The 20,454-nt window shown below is 41.0% G+C and overlaps 1 protein-coding gene across 1 annotated transcript in view; it reads right to left on the reverse strand.

The window, feature by feature from the left end:
* mrj (DnaJ heat shock protein family (Hsp40) member B6 mrj) overlaps positions 1-20,424 on the reverse strand; it is a 129,517-nt gene extending 109,093 nt beyond the window's left edge. The window contains exon 1 of the mRNA XM_072301071.1: positions 20,218-20,424. The gene's annotated coding sequence lies outside the window, so the exon portion shown is untranslated. The remainder of the gene's footprint in view (positions 1-20,217) is intronic.
* Between the last annotated feature and the right edge of the window lie 30 nt (positions 20,425-20,454).

The following is a 20,454-nucleotide window of genomic DNA, read 5'->3' on the forward strand; positions in this document are numbered from 1 at the left end:
GGGCGGTGGATTTGAATTTTGAAAACAAAGGAGGAATAGTGAAGGCGGAAACGGAGACAGCGCCGCGTTTAGAGCTTCTAGGAAAGATGCCAATAATTCTACTCGGGCAGAAGAGGCTGCGATTCAATGTCCTGGGTCGAGGTAGGGGTTCCGCTTGGCTATCAATTAATCATTTCTCTCAAGAACACTGTATAACAATGGGCGCAGAACGGGCAAAATTGTACCATACAGTCTCACTTGACTTCTTTTCGGTTGCGTTGAGAGCCATCGACTCTCACCCCGTTTTTTTGGTAATTAAGCTGTCGTCCATCTCGAAGTCGCGCTGGCGCCGGCTCAAAAGATATCCGCGACGAAAAAGCTAAAATTTAAAATGGACCTCATCAGCCTCACAACATAGTGGAAAAGAAAGAACAAAATAAGAAAATTTGCTTGGCTGATGAAAAAAATTCGGAGAAGCAATTTGATAAACGCGCTAATATTATTAGATTTTTAAGATTGTGAAATTGGCAGATGTTATCGGAATTCTTTTGAAACTCTAATGTACTTATGGGTTTTCGTTTTTTTTTGTTTTTTTTTTTGGTCTTATTCATGATTCAGAAGACTAAGAATTTTCTGTGGTGAAATTTCCCTTAATGATGGGCCGCATCTACATCATTAACTTCAGATTTTTTTTCTTTTTTTTGTGTTTGGTGATTTTTCGAAATTTCTCCCAGGTTAGTGGTTACAGCTATACTTGCCTGTAACTAAAACATCTTGCGTCTAACTTTTCACTGAATGCGCCGTGATATTTAGGCAAAAAGTCAATGTGGCCCCTGAGAATCGAGCTTGATGAGCCACGTGGCTCCTGAAACTCCAAGATGAGTTTCGAACACTGACCGTTGATATTTCGGGGTATCTACAAAAACAGGCTGGCCAGAAATTAGTGCTTTAACAGTACTTTTTCAGTGCATTCCCAAGAAATTTGGTACCTCATCAACAGAAAAATTCAGTTCTTTTTCAGTACCTCCAATTGACGAAATTCGGCAAATTAAAAAAAAAAAAAAAAAACTAAATTTCCCGCTCAAATTGCGACAAAAATGGCAAAAAATGAAAACATTTCGGACCATCTTGCGGAGTTTTGCTCTTAATCAGTACTTCCGGACCGCCCTAAAAAAAATCAGCACTTTTTCCGGACTTTCCGGAAATTCCGGACTTGTAAACACCCTGGCCAGTGGCCATGCTATGTTCGGCGAGCGGATAGCGCTTATTCCGGTTGCGAGTATCGCAGGAAGATCTGGAGGGAATCGTGGAAGCTGGGATTATTGGAAGAAGCTCTCGGTTGCTGGCGAGCGGCACGATTCTGGAAGGAGCTGTCGAGCACTCGAGTCCACTCCCAGGAGTCGCAGGCCTACCAAAGACCTTTTAAATTGAGCTCCCTCGGGCGGAATTGTGAGAGTCCACCTCTGTGATTAGTCGCGTAAATTATGCGGAAAAAGGGTCAAACACACAAGCAGCCTTGCCAGCTTCACTCCCAACTGGGGCCTCAACAAACTTGCACCGAAATCATCGAAAAGTTTAAGTTAACGGAATGATATTCTCATAACTATCTGTGTAATTGACATACTTTCACTTCGTTATTTATCTACATTTAAAGATTACTCTTTTTGACTTTAAATGACTCCAAGCGGGGTGCCCACAATTTCTTTATTTTTCTATTCTCTGGCTCTCTTGTCACTTCTTTTTGCCTTACCCCAGACTAAAAAATTCCGAATTTCTTGAATTTCCTTGCGGGCTTGAAATCATCATAAGCATGCAATCATTAAAAGTAACGAACATTAAATTTAATAAATGAGTCTGAATCTGAATTCCAAGATTTTCCCGGATATGTCTCATCTTCTAGGAGTTTCTGGTAATTTCTGGTTCATCCAGGTCCTGGACACCATATTCAAGAGCGGTCGCGCGGCGAAATGTCTTAAAAAATTCAACGTCACGACCGTTGCAGGGTTGCCACAGAATTTAATAGATGAAATTCCCTAACATTTCCCTGAAACATTTGAGTAAAATTCCCGGACGATTGAGGCTATGCCATTCGACCAAAGAGACATAATTTGAAATAGGTTCCGGGGAGAATTCGTTGTTCTAGACGTCAAATCCTTTCTAGAAAGCGACTAAAGGTAAATAAACACTTTTTCCCTGGCACGTTCCACATTTTCCCTGACATTTTCAGGTTTACCATGACTTTCAGGGTTGCCACAAAATTCAGAGGGTGAAATTTCCTGACAATTGATTCTCCCTGATCAATATCCCTGATTTCTCTGACACATTTTGGTGAAATTCCCTGACAATCAAAATATGCCAAATGGTTAAAACGACATAATTACGGATAGTTTTCGGGCGAATTGGTTGTTCGAAACTTCAAAGCTTTCTTAGAAAACAAAAAATAAGTGACTTGAGAATTTTTTCCAGACATTTTCGTCGTTTTCCCTGACTTCTTAAAATTCCCTGAGATTTCCCGGATTTCCCTAAGTGTGGCAAGCCTGGCGCTGACGCGCGGTGTGGGTGGGAGCCGGCGCGAGCGATAAGACAAGGTGCAATGTGCACGGCGGACGTGGACGAGCCAGGAGTTGACGGTGGCGGCGGAACCGGTTGGCGTTCGCGCTTCGTCTGGTGGCATCTAGACGAGTGGACGAGTGTAAACACAGTAACCCAATCTCCGTCTGTAGATCAGTTGTGCGTCTGAATCTCAACTTTAGAGCACGTGAACCTGGGACCTCGTTGTCGAGTCGCATTCGCATCTCGAGTGCCCTTATACGGACAGTATGACCATATCTCCCGACCGAAACAAGAACGCCCTATCAGCCTCCAGCAGTTGCAAAATTTCTGCTATTCCAGGAATCTGCCGGATATTCTTCTCCCAATTTTTCGCAGAATTTCATTTCCAATTCAGGGTTGCCACAGAATTTAGAAAATGAAATTCCCTGACATAATTTGGTGAAATTCCCTGAAAATTATTGAAGATCTGACGGATGGTTAAGAAGGCATAATTGAAAATAGTTTTCAGGCAAAATTTCTTGTTTAGAATCACAAACCCATTCTAGAAAGAAAATAAAGGTGATTAAACAAATTTTCCCTGACATTTTCGTCATTTTCCCTGACATTTCCCGGTTTTCCCTGACTGAGGCAACTCTGTCCGGACGTTGCAAAATTTCTTCGCATACCAGGAATCTGGTGGATATTTTTCTCCCAATTGTTTACAGAATGTTATTCCCAATTTTATCTGGAGTATCGGGAAAATTTCAAGGAAAAATATTCCTAAGTTTCCTCAAAGTTAAATGTTATGGAAAGAGAACTTTGGCGACATCAGGATGCTTATACGGTGTTTTTCCTTGGTACGGCGCGGTAGCCTATCCAGGCTAACCTCTAGGAAAGTAGGTACCGAATACTCGCTCGCTTCCTTACAGAGAAACCCGCTTACCCGCCGCCCAACGAGGGCTTCCGATTTTCGGACCAGTAAGTACTGCCGTGTGATGACAGAACGCCGTATGCACCTTCAGACGTTGCCAAATCTCCCCCCGGTAAAATATTTATTTCGTGGGAAACTTATGCATATTTTACCTTGATATTTCCGGACATTTCAGATTACGTGAAAAAAAAAAATGTGGCAAAAATGTGAAAAAAAAAAATATTCACAATTTTCCCTGTAAATTTATCAGTCATTAGAGGAAACAAGGCAACGTCTGAGGGCTCATACGACGTTTTTTCTAACCACGGCAGATGTAGAGTAGCGTCTTAGAACTGCGCGCCACTCTGAATTGGACGTATTTCCATCAAACAGAGCTATGTGCATTAAGACATGAGCTCTGAGACTCAAAAGAGTACATGCTTAACGGGGCTCACGTCATAATGCACATAGTTCCGATTGACAGAAATACGTCCAATTGTTTGTAAGTCATGTCGTGCGAGTATGAGGGCCGTTTTGCGCTGCCGAGAAAAGGCACAGAGTTTACTTGGGGGGGGGGGGGGGGGGGGGGGGGGCTGTTTGAAGGCTTTAACCGTGTGCTGCTTCATTTTTAGTTGTAACTATGCGCGTTTTAAGGAACGGTTTCATGCCAACATTAACATTATAACAAGAATAAAATTGAAATACCTTTGAATCCGTGAAAAGTAAGGATCATAGTTCCACGACTTTTCAACGATTTTTTTACAGTTCCCTACAGGGTGTCTAGTTTTTTTCATTTCGGAAAATCCTGATGAAATCCTGATTTTTCCTGATTTTTAACGGCTAAATCCAATTTTCATAATTTTTCCAAGTCCTGATCAAATCCTGATTTTTTGCGGAGAAAAATTACAATTTCTGCATAAGCGTATGCGAAAGCATAAAAAAATCCGATCGGACGGCCGACTTTGCTTAACTCCTGATTTTAAGACCACTTTTTCCTCAAATTCTGATGAAATCGGGACTAAATCCTGATTGACCGCAAATCCTGATAGGATCGGGAAGATCCTGATGCTAGACACCCTGGTAAGGTTTATGCACTTTTATCGCTTCAAATATGTCAGGCAAAAAGTACTTCCGAGAATGGAACATCCTTTTAGACACTTGAAAACTTTTTTACTTGGATTTGAATTCGCACAACTTTTTAAAACTTGGATCCCCTTATGCAACACTTGACTCCGAGCTCCCCGCCCTCCTTCATAAATCAAACTCACTCCCCCCCCCCCCCCCCCCCCCGAGTGCGTCACGCACTACCACTACGTACAGCTGGAATGCTTTTCACGGGTCCGCTCACATTTCATCATTAATTCGGCTCCGAAACTTGATACTTCAATTCATTTAAAATTCTAGACCGTAATTTGATCGCAGAATCACACGGTCAGACTTTTTCTCATCCGCCCTCTGGTTAGTCAGAAACAATGCCCCCTTTTTGTAAAATACTGGCCTTCCTAAGGAAAAATGCCGTGTGAGCCTTCAGACATTGCCAAGTTTACTTCGATAAAAACCGAAATTACTGGGAAATTTGTGAATATTTGTTTCCAAAATTTTCAGACAATTTTGTTCGCAATTTAATCTAAAATATGTGAAAATGTCAAGAAAAAATGTGCATGAATATTATCAAAAATACGTATTTTATCGAAGGAAATTTGGCAACTCTCGAATGCTCATGCGGTGTTCTTCCTTAGCACGGTAGAATAGCTTGTGCGAGTTCGGACGGGCACTCTAGTAGGAAATTTTATCTCCGTATAAGGTCCCGGAGTGGCGAAACTATTTTCTCGCAAAAATTAATACCTAGAATTCCGCGAGGACCTAGATTAATTGAGAGGATCGTTGACTTTTTCCCTTTGTTGTCCTAGGGCGTTTCTCCGTGTGCCATCGAATTCTTCGTATTCTTTTGGTACGAAAGCTGTCCCGGTTGAATTTCGTACTGAACGAAAAATTCCGGAGATCCTCCGCTGTTGGTTTCTCATAGTTTACGAGTTTTAGGGTTGCCACAGAATTCGGAAAAGTAAATTCCCTAACATTCCCCCGACACATTTTGGTGAAATTCCCTGAGAATTGAACAAATCCCGGATTGCTAAAAAAGCATACGGTACAAGCTCGCTAAGTCGAACTACAGTAAAGACAAAATGCCGATTAAGTCGAATTTTTTTCGGGCCCTAGACACGTCCACAAGTTAAGCGGAGAATCGATTGAGACGAATTGCCGCTTGAGTCGAAATTTTTTCCAGTCCCTACACAATTCGACTTAGCGAGCTTTCACTGTAGTTAGAAAGAGCTTTCGGGCAAAACTTTTTGTTCGAAACGTCAAACCTACTGGAAAAAGCAAGTAAAGGTGACTTGACGATTTTCCCTGACAATTCCAGGTTTTTCCTTACTTTTTAAAATTCCTTGACCTCAGTTGCCGATTCGAGCCGAACCAAACGGATATGCGCTTTTAACTACTTGGAATTCGAAATAGTTGTATCGCGCGTTTCGCCCCGTCCGACTTTTCTTTCTCGGCGTTAAAGTCGCCGAGTCAGCGGAAAAGAGACGTTGTTCTCCTTCATTTTGTGGGTATGCAATTTTACCTACTCGGAAGTTGAAATAGTTGTATCTCGCGTTTCGCCCCATCCAACTTTCCATTCTCTGCGTTAAAGTCTCTGAGTCATCGGAAAAAAGATGCTGTTTTCCTTCATTTCTTGGGTATGCAATTTTATCTACTCGGAAGTTAAAATAGTTGTATCACGCGCTTCCATCCATTTTTTTCTTTGCGTTAAAGTTTCTGAGACAATGGAATGTTCTTCTTTATTTTGTGGATATGCGATTTACAAAGGGTTAGCGTGCTTTATAGTTTCTTTAGATTAGATTTATTTACTTTGTACTTTATTGTACATTTATTTATTTATTTTTTTTTTAGTTGTCTTTTCACTGCACCCGAGGCGATTCTTGAAAGTCGGTAACACTGTTTTTCTTTCATTTAAATGTATTTAAACCCATCGATTCTTGGTGAGGCGCCGTGCCTCACCTGAAATCGATATTTTTAATGGATTTAAATGAAGTAAAAACAGTGTTGCAAACTTGCAAAATCGTTACTGCACTACACGCACTCGCTAGGATGCTAGTCAGTGCCATACAATCTAAGAGAGAGAAATGAAAAATCGTCCGTTTGTATTCTGAATAGAAATGTTGAAAAGTTGTAACTACCTTTCATGTTTTTTTTTACTACTTTTTATTACTAAATGTTTTTATTTAACACAAATAAATTGCACTTTCTTGGCGATTGACGACTGCCTGAGACGCATAATATTTCTAGGCGTAGGAGTCTGTCCATTAAGTTTTGCGGATGATTATACTGCCATGCTAAGGAAGAACGCCGGACGTTGCTAAGTTTCCTTCGATAAAAACCGAATTTACTGGACAAATTGTGAATATTGTCCCCCAAAATTTTCAGACAATTTTTTACGCAATTTAATCTAAAATGTCTAAAGATTTCAACGAAAAATGGGCATAAATATCGTCAAAAATACGTGTTTTAACCAGGGAAATTTGGCAACTTTCGAATGTTCAAACGGCGTTCTTCCGTAGTACGGCAGTATAGACCAACGGACTAGATTCACAATTGAGGATTTGGTGACAACTATTATTGAATTTTCTAATGCACTATAACTTTTCTGGGTCTTTGAACATAAAATTCATTGGCTTTTCCTTACTTTCCAATGTTTTCTTGAACTAGGTTTTTCATAAAAAATCTTCTCAGCGAAAAGTGTGTTGAAATGGAAAAAATATGATGTTTCGGTCAAAAAAAATCTGTGGCCCCGCGACGCGACTCCTGGACTCCTCAGGGTTCATCGACATCCCTGACTTTCCCAAGTTTTCCCCGACTTTGCGAGAACTTGACACTCCGCAACGGTATGGCAAATATTTTCCGAATGCGAAAAATTTGCGCATACTTCTATAAAACAAGTATGTCCAGCATATTTCGTAGTATTCGGTGAGAATATCCAACAATATCTCGAAAAACACTGGGAAAATTTGAAGAATTTCCGGGAATTTATCTAGCGGATCCTCGGTGATCTTTACGTGCATCGCAGGCATTTCAAACGGCAGCACTGACCAGGCTGTCGTAGCTAAGTAAAAACGACGTATGAACCTTCAGGCGTTGCCAAATTTCCTCTGGCAAATCACTAATTTTAAGGAAAATTTTTGAATATTTTTCCGCCAATTTCTCGGAGAATTTTGTTTGTAATTTGATCTAAAGTGTCTGACAATTTCACGGAAAAATATTCATAAATTTCCTCGAAAATACGCATTTTATCCAAGGAAATTTGGCAACTCTCGCATGTTCATACGGCGTTTTTCCTTAGCACGACAGCAGGGGGCTAGAATCAAGTTGGCGGGCCTGGGTTCATCCTTGGGGACGCCTTCTTAGATACCGATGGAGGAGAGGGGGGGGGGACGCCCCCGAGTGGCCTCACAGCAGAGCCGATAAAAACAATCAGCGACGCGCTGTTGCCGGATCGTGCTGATTTAAATAGCAATTTTACCTATTTGGCCTGTATTTTCCGAATAATACAGAATTACTATTTTTCGCTTACCCGTAAAACCACCTATCTGCATAGGAAACATGAAAGTAGAGGAGGAGAAGGGGAACAGGTTGCAAAGGAAAAATAAGGAGAAAAAGAAGGAGATTCAACGGTAATAAAGAGAAAGAAAAGATAATGAAAGAAAAGGAAGAGCAAGAATTAGAATAAAATAATACCAAGAAAAAGAGAGAGGGAGGAGAGAAAAAAGGGGAAGGAAGATTCAGAAATGAAAATATAGAGCAGGGGGAGGAAAAAAAAGAGAGCAGTAGGAAGAAGAGAGAAGAAGAAGAGAGATAAAGGAAGAAAGAATGAGAGTAATCAAAATAAGGAAGAGAAGCAATGGAAAGAAGTACAGCAAAAAAGAAGAGGAAAAAGAAATTATAACGATGAAGAAAAAGAAGAAAGAATAAGGGGCGAAGAAGAGGAAGAAGAAAGAGGCGACATTTGCCTGCCTATTAACATTAATAGCACATACGTTGTTTTTAAAATGAGTCTACAATATTAGTTCTCTATTGGGAAATGTAGTGCATTTAAAGCCACGTAAAATACCCCCATTTTATGGAAAACATGACAACGTTGCAGCGACAGAGCGAGGCGCGCGGACCGCGGAGCAGAGACAACTCCTCCGTCATCTCGGACATATTAATGCCCGCTCATCGCCGCATTGAGCATTCGCATTCGCAGCTTGAATCACGGGCAATCGATATATTCCCATTTGAGACTATCGTGACGGATCGATTATTCATGTACACCCTGACAATCGATCCTTTTCAATGGGTTCCAATGGCTCATAAATCGATTCATCGCCGGCCCTCGATTCGCGACTGACGACTGACCTCAAGCTGGTACCCGAGCGAGGCGATGCCGTTCGTGTCCGCTGCCGCCGCTAAAGCCAAGTTCACGCGTTCAAAATTATGAAGTACATAAGTTGATATTATGAGAAAGGTGTGGAAAGTAGAGTGGTCCCTCGGAGACCCTTACGGCCATTGGCGGGCCCAGAGCGTTTATCCATTTGAACCTATGCAAGCTAATCGATTCTTGGAGGCACCAGGGACAGGACGCGATGAATCGTATTCGATAGTGGTTCGATGTATCGTTCGGTTCAAAACAACAGAACATAACCTCAAACCAAAATTTTAGAACATTTGTCAGAGAAGCTGAAAATGAGAAATTTCGTAGCGATTTCAGTACTCTATGCTAATTAGTACTCATACGAATCAAAAATCTATCACAAAAAACCCGTTCCGTCAAAATACTCAATTGACTTTTGAGGCATGTGTTTTGTTTTGAACCAATCGATATCGATACAATCTCACCCGTTTGATGTATCAAATACGATAAGTGAGATTGTATTGATATCCATTGGTTCAACATGTAAACATAGGCTCTAAAGTCAACTTAGAAATCTGAGGGAGCGGGTCTTTTGTGATGGATTTTCTAATGTTTTCAGTACTAAATTGCAATGAAAAGTGAAATTATAAAGAATTTTCTCATTCTAGCTTCTCCTACTTAAATCCTAAAATTTTTGTTCGAGGTCATGTTCTATTGTTTTGAACCAAATGATAACATCGAACCACTATCGAATACGATCCATTGGCTCTCTGGTGGAATAATGATCCTTACGACTGTTTCGTCTGAAACAAAGTAAATACAGCGAACTTATGGTTTTCTTAGAAGTCTCGTTTTCATGCAAATGAGACAATTATGCTGTTTTAACTGCATCGGTGATTTTATCTAAATCGGATAACACGACTTTTGAAGAGGGCTCGATTTTGAAAATTTGAGAGTTGCGGCTTTCTTCGCCATCACGTTAGCGCTAAGAATACACTGCGGTACTGCGGTAGTGTCATGCGTTGAGGTCAGTTTGCTTTCCTTAGAAAAAAAGAAGAAAAAGGCTTGAATTTGGATTTAGGGACTCTGCAATCGAGTTAGAGATAATGTCCCTTTCATTTCTTTTTCAATATATATAACACTTAGATGTGACGATCTCCCTTCCACTCCCTTCTTTTTTCCCTTTGCATGAGGAGGGATTTCATTTGAAGGTTTGAACTTTCTTTCATCGCACTTGAATTATTCCAACTGGAAAAGCTAAATGAGCTCGTGCAAAGCCTATACGAGCGACTGTTCATTTACAATAGACGATTTGTTCGAAATCACTGATTGTGAGTGTAGATTGTTCGTTTGCAAGGACTCGAGTCAGAGTCGGATGCGCTAGCGTCATTTAGAGCTCATTGAGTCCACAAAAAGCTCGTTGCAGAAAAGACCGCATGCAAGGTCCCTACGATTTGCCATTAACCTTCCAGTCTTCCGTACAATTTAGCCGGCTCCACCAACCACGATTCTACGGGACAACACACTTCCGAGCACTCAAAATATTAACATTTTCCGTATCCAGCAACTTGGTATAGTTATTTTTGGTTTTTTTCCCCTCCTGGTTTTATGGCTTTGTGTCTAACACCTTCAGTCAACTTTAGACTATGACATCCAGGGATTTAGGCACATCCATGCTCCAGGCTTTTCAAATTTTCAGGGATTAGGGCCGAGTAAAATCGGTTGCAGCAGATCTACTCGTCAATGCCGTGAAAATTAAACGCCACTACCGGGATTCGAACCCGGGGCCTACTGACGTGGAGTCGGACGCGCTGACCACTAGGCCAACCTGGCCAGCTTGGTATTATAGACCAATGGAAATTAATCGGTTCTCGAAGGGGCCAGCGGGCCGATTATTGAAACTGATGAACAAAGCTATAGATAAAGAAGAGTAAAGGGATATGGAGGGATCCTTTTGGTGAAAGCGGGTGGTTGCAACGGACAAAGGAGGCAAGTAATAGACTGACAACCCACGAGAGACCTTATAGTTGGTCCATTATTTTCTCCCTTAGTCCCTTAAGAACCACCCATATCAACTGCAATAGGATCCCTCCATACGCCCTAGGTCTTATTTGTCTACAGCTTTGTCCATCAAACCCAGTAATCAGTCCGCAGGTCGCCAGGTACTCTGATAAGAATCGATTAATCAACACAGGTTTAAATGGAGCAAAACTAGTGTTGCCAACCTGTTAGATCCGCCTCTGCACCAACTTTTAGAACGCGGTCTTCGAACGTTCGAACGTTGAACAATTTTCCCCGTTAATATATTCTTAGCAGAGTTGCCACAGAATTTAGAAAATAAAATTCCCTGACATTTCACTGATTCCCCTGACACATTCTGACGCAATTCCCTGACAATTGAAGATACGCCAGATGGTTCAGACGGCAAAATTAAAATAGATTTCAGGCAAAATTTGTTGTTCGAAACCTTAGACCCATTCTAGAAAGCACATAAAGGTGATTTAACAAATTTTCCCTGTTTTTTTTTCATTTTCCCTGACATTTCCCGGTTTTCCCTGACTTTTTAAAATTCCTTGATATTTCCCCGTTTTCCCTGACTGTGGCAACCCTGTCCTAGATGTATAGGGTGATCAACCGTCTTGCTTTTGGCTTCTTGTCATGCTGAAATGTATGTCCTGCTTTTATTAAAAAGCGTCCTGCTTGCCTTGCTTTGCACTGTCACAGGAACTTCCATGTTTTCCAAATGAAATTGAAAATAATTTGAGAATGAAAGGAAAATAAAAAAAATTTCTACCCACGCACCAACACTGGTATTATGCATGCGTCGTTGCCAATCCTATGTCTCGACAAAACGCGAAGGAAAAGTTCCGTGCATCCTGAGGGGGAGGGGAAGTCAAAATCGAGAAAAAATTGTACGCAAAAAATTATGGTGCCTTGTGTTTTTTGAAGGTATGGAACCCGCCCCAAAAAATCCCGCTGGAAATTTTTGACAAGTTGATCGCCCTACTTCCCGCGGAAGTGTGCGAATAATCTCCCTTGAAATTTTCAGACGCTCTAAATAAAATTGCGAACGAAATTCTATAGACAATAAAGGCAAATATTCACAAGCTACTCACGAAAATCGAAGGAAATTTGGCAGCGACGGCGCGGCGATGGTAACCGAGCGAAGGGCAAATATAATTGTGAGAGAATTTTGCCTCCGAAATTAGTCACGTGATCACGTGTGCGATCAGTTTTTTAATTAATAAAATTGGTTGCAGTTGAATTCCTTGGATGCATGAGAAAAAAGAAGTTCTTAAATCGACGATTGGAGAAGGCAAAAACGCAACTCCGAATTTAATGATGCAAATCTCCGCTCCTGTTTTTTTTTTTATTTGGACGTATTTCTATCAAACGGAACTATGTGCATTAAGACATGGGCCCTGAGCCCCATAAGAATATATGCATAACAGGGCTAACGTCATAATGCACATAGTTCCGTTTAACAGAAATGCGTCCATTGATCCGACAAATTTCGTGAAAACAACCTAACTATTTTTGCGGAGGACTGTGTACGTAAGCTAGAATTTCTTTTGACTCGATCCAACGGTCTATTTGACTAGACTTATCTTAAGAATGAGAACAGAATATCAACATTTTCAAAACCACAGTTTGATTATTTTCCGCTCCAAACGGAAAAGACGCGATGCGTGAAAATTCTCCTTTTCCGGGAACGCAGCTTTTCCTGGGCCTTTGGGTAATTTTCTTTTACTTTTCCCGGTTTCCAAATGATCGTGGATACCCCGTACTTCGCCGCAGATGATCCGAATTCCCTAGCCCTCCAGAGCAGTGCTGCCATTTCCTGAAATTAATTCAGAATTTTGGAACTTGGGCAATTTCTCGGAATCTTTAAACTCCCCGGATCATCCCAAAATTTCCAGCTATTTTCGTTATTTTTTCGGAATTTCGGGGTTCTTTGTCAGGTTGACCGATTTTTTTTTTAATCCAAGATGATATTTGCTCAAATTAGAAAATTTTTGCTCTAATTTGATGATTTTTGCTCAAATTAGATGATATTTGCTCAAATTAGATGATTTTTGCTCAAATTGGAAGATTTTTGCTCAAATTTGACGATCTTTGGGACTGAATCCGGGCGTAATTTCGGGATTTTTTCTCGAATCTTTTGAAAATTGGGATTATTTGCGGGAAGCCGGGAATCTGTGGTAAAATAAAACGGGAGCACTGCCGGGAGGTTGGGAAGAGAAGCGGAGGAGATAATGGTGGGTACGTACCTAGGAAGAACGGAATCCTTCTCGGGGAGGGGTGGGAGGCGGCACTGGGCACTTTTTCCGGGAGGCACACTTAAACGCCGAGAAAATAACTCATATTCCAATTGGACAGGGAGGAAACGGCGAGATTGAGCGGGAAGCATTGATTAGTAACTGTAAATCGGAAGGAGCCAACTGGGAATCGGGGAATCGGACTGATCGGTGATCGGTGGACTGATAGGAGGGAAGCTTGGATGGTCGGCGCCGAGGAAAGAGGTCAGGGCGAGGAATATCGGTGGGCAGAAGTAGATAGACAACTGAAAGCTACGTCGTCGACAACGACCGCCCTCGCCCCCTGGCACTTCCTACCGCTAGCCACGCTAGCCACGCTGGGGTTGGCAGATTGTAGCCCTGCAACCGCCACATCCTCCACATTAGACTCATTAACCCACTACGTCTACGACAGAAGTTTAAATTACATCGGGTGTCTTTAGATTCGGGGTAGGGGGTGGGGGGTTGGTCACTGACCTTTCCAGGTTTCCCTCTACTGAAATGAGCAAAATTCTGGCAGAAAAACCGATGAAGAACTGGAGGATGACAGAAAAAGCCAAGTGCATTTAGCTAGGACATTCCAGCTATTATACATAAGAATCACTTTACGGCCCTTTCAGAAAAATTTCCGAGCGTTCTTGGATAAAGGATAAGAGAAACAAAAATACGCTCATTTTCCCGGAAAAATAGGCATTTCTGGGAGATGGAAGCCCCAGAAAAAAAGACCATTTTTGGATTCAACATCCAAATCACACCATAACAGACCTACCTGACACCTATAACAATAAGATTAGACTTGCGGTGTGCGAAAAATGTCGCAAAAACACCGAAAATAGCAAAAAACGCCAAGGAAAATCGGCTTTTCCCGGCACAACGGAGTGCATTTCCGGATTGAGCAACTCAACATGCGCATTAGAGTCACATTTTTCTGTCATTTTTCGTCAGTCTGCGTGTTCGGCGCGCTAAAATTTCCACAATGCGCAATATTGGGTCAGCAAATTTCCAACTGAAATTTGTCGACGCAGCTTGCAACCGCGTGGTAAAATTGTCAAACTTCAGCGAAAATCACTGCCCTGTCTAAACGTGCGCACCTGTTTCAATGGTCCCGTCGTTATACTCAACTCAATCTAGGGAACGTGGAAACGTTATCTTGTCCATTCTGCCGTGCTAAGGAAAAACGCCGTATAAACCTTCAGGCGTTGCCAAATTTCCTTTGATGAAATGTGAATTTCCTTGTAAACTCATCGATGTTCCTCTTCCGAGTTTTCAAAGGATTTCCTTTATAATTTCATCTAAAGAGTCTGAAAATTTCAAGGAAAAATATTCATAGTTTTCCTCAAAAATAAGCATATTATCGAAGGAAATTCGGCAACTCTCGAATGTTCATACGGCGTTCTTCCTTAGCACGGCAGCATTGTTGGTTGGGTTAGAACTTGGCTAATTTCAAGTCATAGTCAAGGGTGATTAATATAAACCTCTGGCAACTCCGCTGTGGCCTTATGGAGCTGGAACCGCTAGCCGACGGAATGCATTAGTAGTTTTTAGAGTATGGCAAAAATATGGTAGGGAGGAGGGAGAGGAGGTGGGAGAAAAGGCAAACTAGTATTTCAGAATTGATGAATGGTGGGGAGCGGGGACGGTTATTAATATGTAGTCGACTGGTATGGTCACTTCCAAAAATTCACTCTCTTTACCTCCTTTCGTTAGATGTAGCTCGGTACATAGTCCGTTGACTAAGACCCAAAAATGGCAAAAACCTTGCACTTTTTGATTGGAATATTCCGCTTTCAGGGCTCATTGATGGTACCCTCGGGAGTAATTCTGGAAGGGGCAACACTCTGAGACCCGCGACTGGAGCAAGATGGCGGCCGTTAAAGTTCACCGTTTTGGGTTTTTTCTAAGCGCTGTCCCTCGGTTGCTACTGATCCGATTTTGATCAACTTTTTTTTTTGGATGAAAGGTAATTTCCAGGAGAACAATTTTATTTCTCATCAATTTTTCTATTGGACTTATTTTATTTTTCTAAGTTGGGCTTTGAAATTAGGACTAACATTTTTCAAATTTTGGGAAATTTCAGGGTCAAATAACTTTTTGACGGGCGAGAAAATGAATATGTTGCCTATTCTAACGGAGCCGTAGAATTGTCTGACCTCTAATTTGATACCAAAAAAATTCTCGTGTAATAATAAATAAGATCGTGAGAGGAATTGGATTTCATTTTGCAAAAAGGAACCACTAGCATTGCAATGTTGCTAAGATTGTGCCACTTCTTTTGTCTCGGAGGAAAAACCCGATTATCCATTAATAGTTTCTATTTTACTCGCTAAAAACTGTAAATTTAAGGCACAAATTACCATCTAAATTTCATAGTTTTTCACGATTTCCGCAATTTTATTGCAAAAGATGAAGTTGCACAATCTTAGCAGCATTGCAATGCTAGTGGTTCCTTTTTGCAAAATGCAATCCAATTTAAGTGTTGCGCGCTTCGCGCCAAGCGGAGGCCAATACTCCCGTGCCAAGGAACAACGGCGTATGAGCCAGCAGCCGTTGCTAGATTTCCTTCGATAAATCACCAAGTTTCACAAAAATGTATCGATATTGCTCTTCCGAGTTTTCAAAGTATTTCCTCCATAATTTCACCCGGAGAGTCTGAAAATTTCGAGGACAAATATTCATGATAACTTCCCTTGAAAATATGCATTTTATCGAAAGAAATTTGGAAACTTTCGAATGTTTTTCCGGCGGTCTACCTGAGCGTAACGTTTTGGAACCTCCACTGCCAAGCATCTCAGTCTCACGGATGCTTGCAGGATATAAACGCTGATAATGTTACGTTAAAGAGAATCGATATAAATCCTTTCATTTTAATTTTTGGCATGGAAAGAGGTCATTTCAACCCTGAAATGAGACTCAATTTTGCAATACCAACTCGCGTTCCTGGCTCATCTAAAAACCACTTATCTTCATGGAGAAACTTATGGCGCACACTGCAATGCTAAGGAAAAACGCCGCATGAGCATCTGAATGTTGCCAAATTTCCTCTCTCAAAGTAGGTGTTTCTGAAGAAAGGTAAGGATACTTTTCCTTGCGATTTTCAGATATTTTGGATCTAAGAAGGAGCTTCTCTGAAAAGTCAGAAGAAAAGCATTAACATATTTTCCCGAAAGTTGTTAAGTGGTCGAGGGAAACTCGGCAACGCCTGAAGGCTTATATTGCATGTTTGAAATGAGCCAAAAATAATGATTCTTCATTGAAAATTGGCTTAAATTAGAAGTGGGGAAAGGAAAGATCGGGAATCGATCAATAGTCAGGGTGTCTACTAAAACAGGCTGACCAAAAATCAGTACTTTTTCAGTACATTTCCAAGAAATTCAGTACCTGACCTCCTCAACAGAAAAATTCAGTACTTTTTCAGTTCTCTTATTAGACGAAATTCGAAAAAATTGAATTTCTCGCTCAAATTGCGACAAAACTGACAAAAAAATAAAAAGAAATTCTGGAGCTTCTTACGGAATTTCCGTACTTTTTCAGTACTTCCGGATCGCCCTTAAAAAACCAGTACTATTTCCGGACTTGTTGACACCCCGATAGTAGGTCCATTGGTGAGAACGGTAATGTTTTCGGATGTGACTCTTGTCACATCTTCCTCAGTTCTCGTCATACACCAATATATGCATCTTACGTGCTCGAGCTTATGTAAAGCAATGACACTAATGAGACAATTTTCTGGGGAGAAAAAAAGAGTGCTTTCGGCGAAAATCGATAGATTCCAAAAAGCGTTCGAAAATGCTGAATGCCATCAACAGGATGAACTGCAGACTTTGAGAAACAGTCTCCTCCGTGACTATGAAATAATTAGACCGCGTTGAGCAGAAAGGAACCAAACCACATCACCTGTTGCCAAATTTGATTGGACAATTTAATTTTTTACATGAAAAGGGTAGTGCGGATTTTTGGGCAAATTTCAGTGAATTGTCTGCATTGTGCGCAGCAAATTCCTTAACATTTTTAAAGAAATCCGCACAAACGTTCTCTTGTAAAAAACTAAATTGTCCAGTTTAGTTTGGCAATAGTTGATGTGGCTTGGTTCCTTTCTGCTAAACGCGGTCCAATTATCCCATCATTAATTTGATGTAAGAGCCGTTAACTTCCTATATTTGCGTTTGCCTCCCCGCCCGTCTATGAGACGTTTTACGGATACGTCTTTCGGTGTAATGCGCTCTTAACGCCCGTAAAAATCGGGGAAGCAACACTCACTGCACCAGCGATATTAAAATAATACGCTTGTCAGGCGATTTTTCTCTGTGTGATCCAGCGATCAACCCGTAACATGCCATGCCACAGTGACCGAATGATACTGGATTATTTTGTACTCGAACTAATATCCTACCTTTCTCCTCGACAAGAAAGATAGAAAAATCTTACCAGCGGCCAGCGGCATTGTTACTTCCGGCAATACTCAAGCAACTTTACTCATTTTCCCACCCGATTGCAATATTAAGCGATGAACAATGGTAGCCGCAACGCGTTTGGGCAATAATCGTAAAAAAAAAAAAAAAATAGCAGAGCTTATATCATCATACTACAGATAAAAGTTAAATCTTGCCAATGGGATTATTAATACTTTCTGTGGGTAAATGGGAGTAGAGACACCATTATTACAGGGGTGCGAAAATTGTCTTTTGGCCAAGCGTTTCACGCGACTCGAGACTTTTTTCCTCACTCAGGTCCTTAAACTGACCTCACTTTCCAATTTATTTATTTAGTGTATATAGATTTAATTTCATTTATTATTATTTTTTTATTTGATTTTCGGCTCTTCACCTTTGAATATTTCATCGAAACGTTTTTCGAAAAATCGAAAAGATTGATAAAGCGTCGGAATTTTTTCAGGAAATTTTTTTTGGTGTTGTTTCGTATGAAAATTTCCTCACTTGTCACACGATCCGCTGATCACAGGATTGGGCAAATTTTGCACTCCTAAGTTATAACTAATGCTAACAATATTTCTAACAATGTTTCTGCGTGAAAAGTCTCCAACACATGCTCAAGATGCAGTTCCAGAACGTATGTACAGGTAAAAAGTAATGTTTCAGAGTATTCAATGTATTTTGCCAAAAATACAATTCAATGTTGCTCTGCCACTGTCCAAAAATGTTGCAGACCGGTGCAAAAACAGCATGTGGCAATATTGCTTCGTCAACCTACGGCGACACGCTGCTGTTCTACATGCAGCAACAAAATGATTCCGCTGTACCTTGGCAATATCTTTGCAATGTTCTTGAAACATTGCTTTTCTGAATCGTTGTAACCACAAGAATTAATTTAGAACTGACTAAGTACATCAGAATCGGAGTTAAGAAAATGCTACACTTCGATTAGGATTTGGTCACTCTTAGTGCATTTTTCTCTGTCAAGATTGGCCTAAGGTTGTGCAGTGCGATAGGTTTTGCAGAGTGATGGGATTGCCACAATCTGATTGTCAAAATATACTTCCATAATCTGAGAGACTTTCCAGTAACCACAACTAATATGCAGGTTAAACAGGCACGAACCTTGCTCAGTGAATGATTTCCCTACACGATCGAATGATAGATTGGTGCTACAGACTTCTGAGCTTGGTAGATAAAGATCTTGAAAGCCTCTGCCTGGCAGTTGGAGACTTCATCCATGTACCTACTACTTACTTCAGACATTACACTTATGGGTGCAAAGATGTGTGCAAAATTCCTATTTTTGCCCTCCTAAGGTGAAGTGGCTGTAAAGCTGGCTCTATGATCCAGGCTGGTGGTTCAGAGAGGACTGAGGGTAATGGAGCAGTAAGCCATGCTGCCATGTTATAAAAGAGAGGCGTTCGAGGAGTTTGGGATGAGCCTTGAGACACACAAGAGTGTGCTAACTGTGGCTCATACAGAAATGCACTTACAACTCTCTTCTGTAACATGGCAGCAAACAACAGGTAAGTAACTCAAACAGGTAGTTATCGATGTAGCAGTTGCCAGACAGCTTCATGCGCAAAAACTAGAGTTGTGATGAACGAACCTCCTCTATATGGAACCAGTTTATCAGAAAGGAACCAACCCACATTTTCGAAAATATTGAGTTAAGAATGTATTCGAGATTCACTAACAGTATATTTTCTCCTGAGAACTGAAAGTCGAGAAACAGAAGTTAGTTTGTGAAGAGAGGGGTTAAAGTTTATTTTCTACACTGCGCCTTATGCAGGAATAAAACTTCAAACCTCTTTTTCTCAGTTCCAAGTTAATGGGGGGGGTGGTTTCTTTCTGATGAACTCAGTCCATGTGGTCCATGTGTGGGATTACATGTACGGTACCTACGCATGATTTCCATACAGGCGCATGACGTATGTGTCAGATGTCTCAAGCAAAGACAAGTCACCTCTACATCCATACCTGTTCATCTCTTACATATTTCTACCATCAACAATTCCAGAAAAAGATCTAAAGCAATGGGATTACATTAATAATGTTTCATCGAAAATGCAGGGTGCGGCGAAGTAAGATGGGCGGAAAATAGTAATGACTTCAGGCAAATCTGCAGGTTTGAGCAGTTTGGCTGAAATTAATTTACTGACAGGTCGAGTTACATGTCAAGGTAATATGAACTCTAAAAACATGGTTACAGAGAAGCAAGCTGATGACTCGATTGAGTCTTCAACCAATTGGGCGGTGTGGTTTAGTGCATGTGCAGAGCTGTTAACTTGGTTCCTTGCAAGCATCAAAAGAAAAATAAGGGATGCAGTATCTACCAATAGGGAATTCAGGGATCAGAAATGCCTGGAGAGGATGTTTTCAAAGGGAATCAAACATCAATAAAGCTTTGTTTGCCCTAAGTTTTGAAAACCAATCCGAGGACAAAAGAATGCATGCAAGTCCTGCGTACATGAGAGGCAACCGTTAGCCCAGTAGCTTAGCAAGGTAAACAACTGGATATTAGGTGCGAGATTGAACCACTCTTTCGGCATAAACGACCAGAATTCTAAAATAAAGACAACGCAGACTTATTCGAGAACGCTGTTTGAAACTTACCTTTCAGCAGAAGTGATGGGCAGAGGAGAGCTCTAAGGCTTCCACGATTTCGGAGAGAACACAGAACACACTTCAAGGGCACACCGCGCGAAACTTAGTGCTAAAATGCCGCGACCCGAGAGAATTAGCTCTAACGACGTAGTTCTAGGGGCTAACAAACGAATTTAGCTAAATTTTAGTTTCAAGTACTTCGTTTGTTTACCCTCGACTCTCAGTTTTTGCTTGAACGGGTTCAAA

This window comes from Bemisia tabaci, chromosome 5 (assembly GCF_918797505.1).
Source record: "Bemisia tabaci chromosome 5, PGI_BMITA_v3".
Classification (NCBI taxonomy): Eukaryota; Metazoa; Arthropoda; class Insecta; order Hemiptera; family Aleyrodidae; genus Bemisia; species Bemisia tabaci.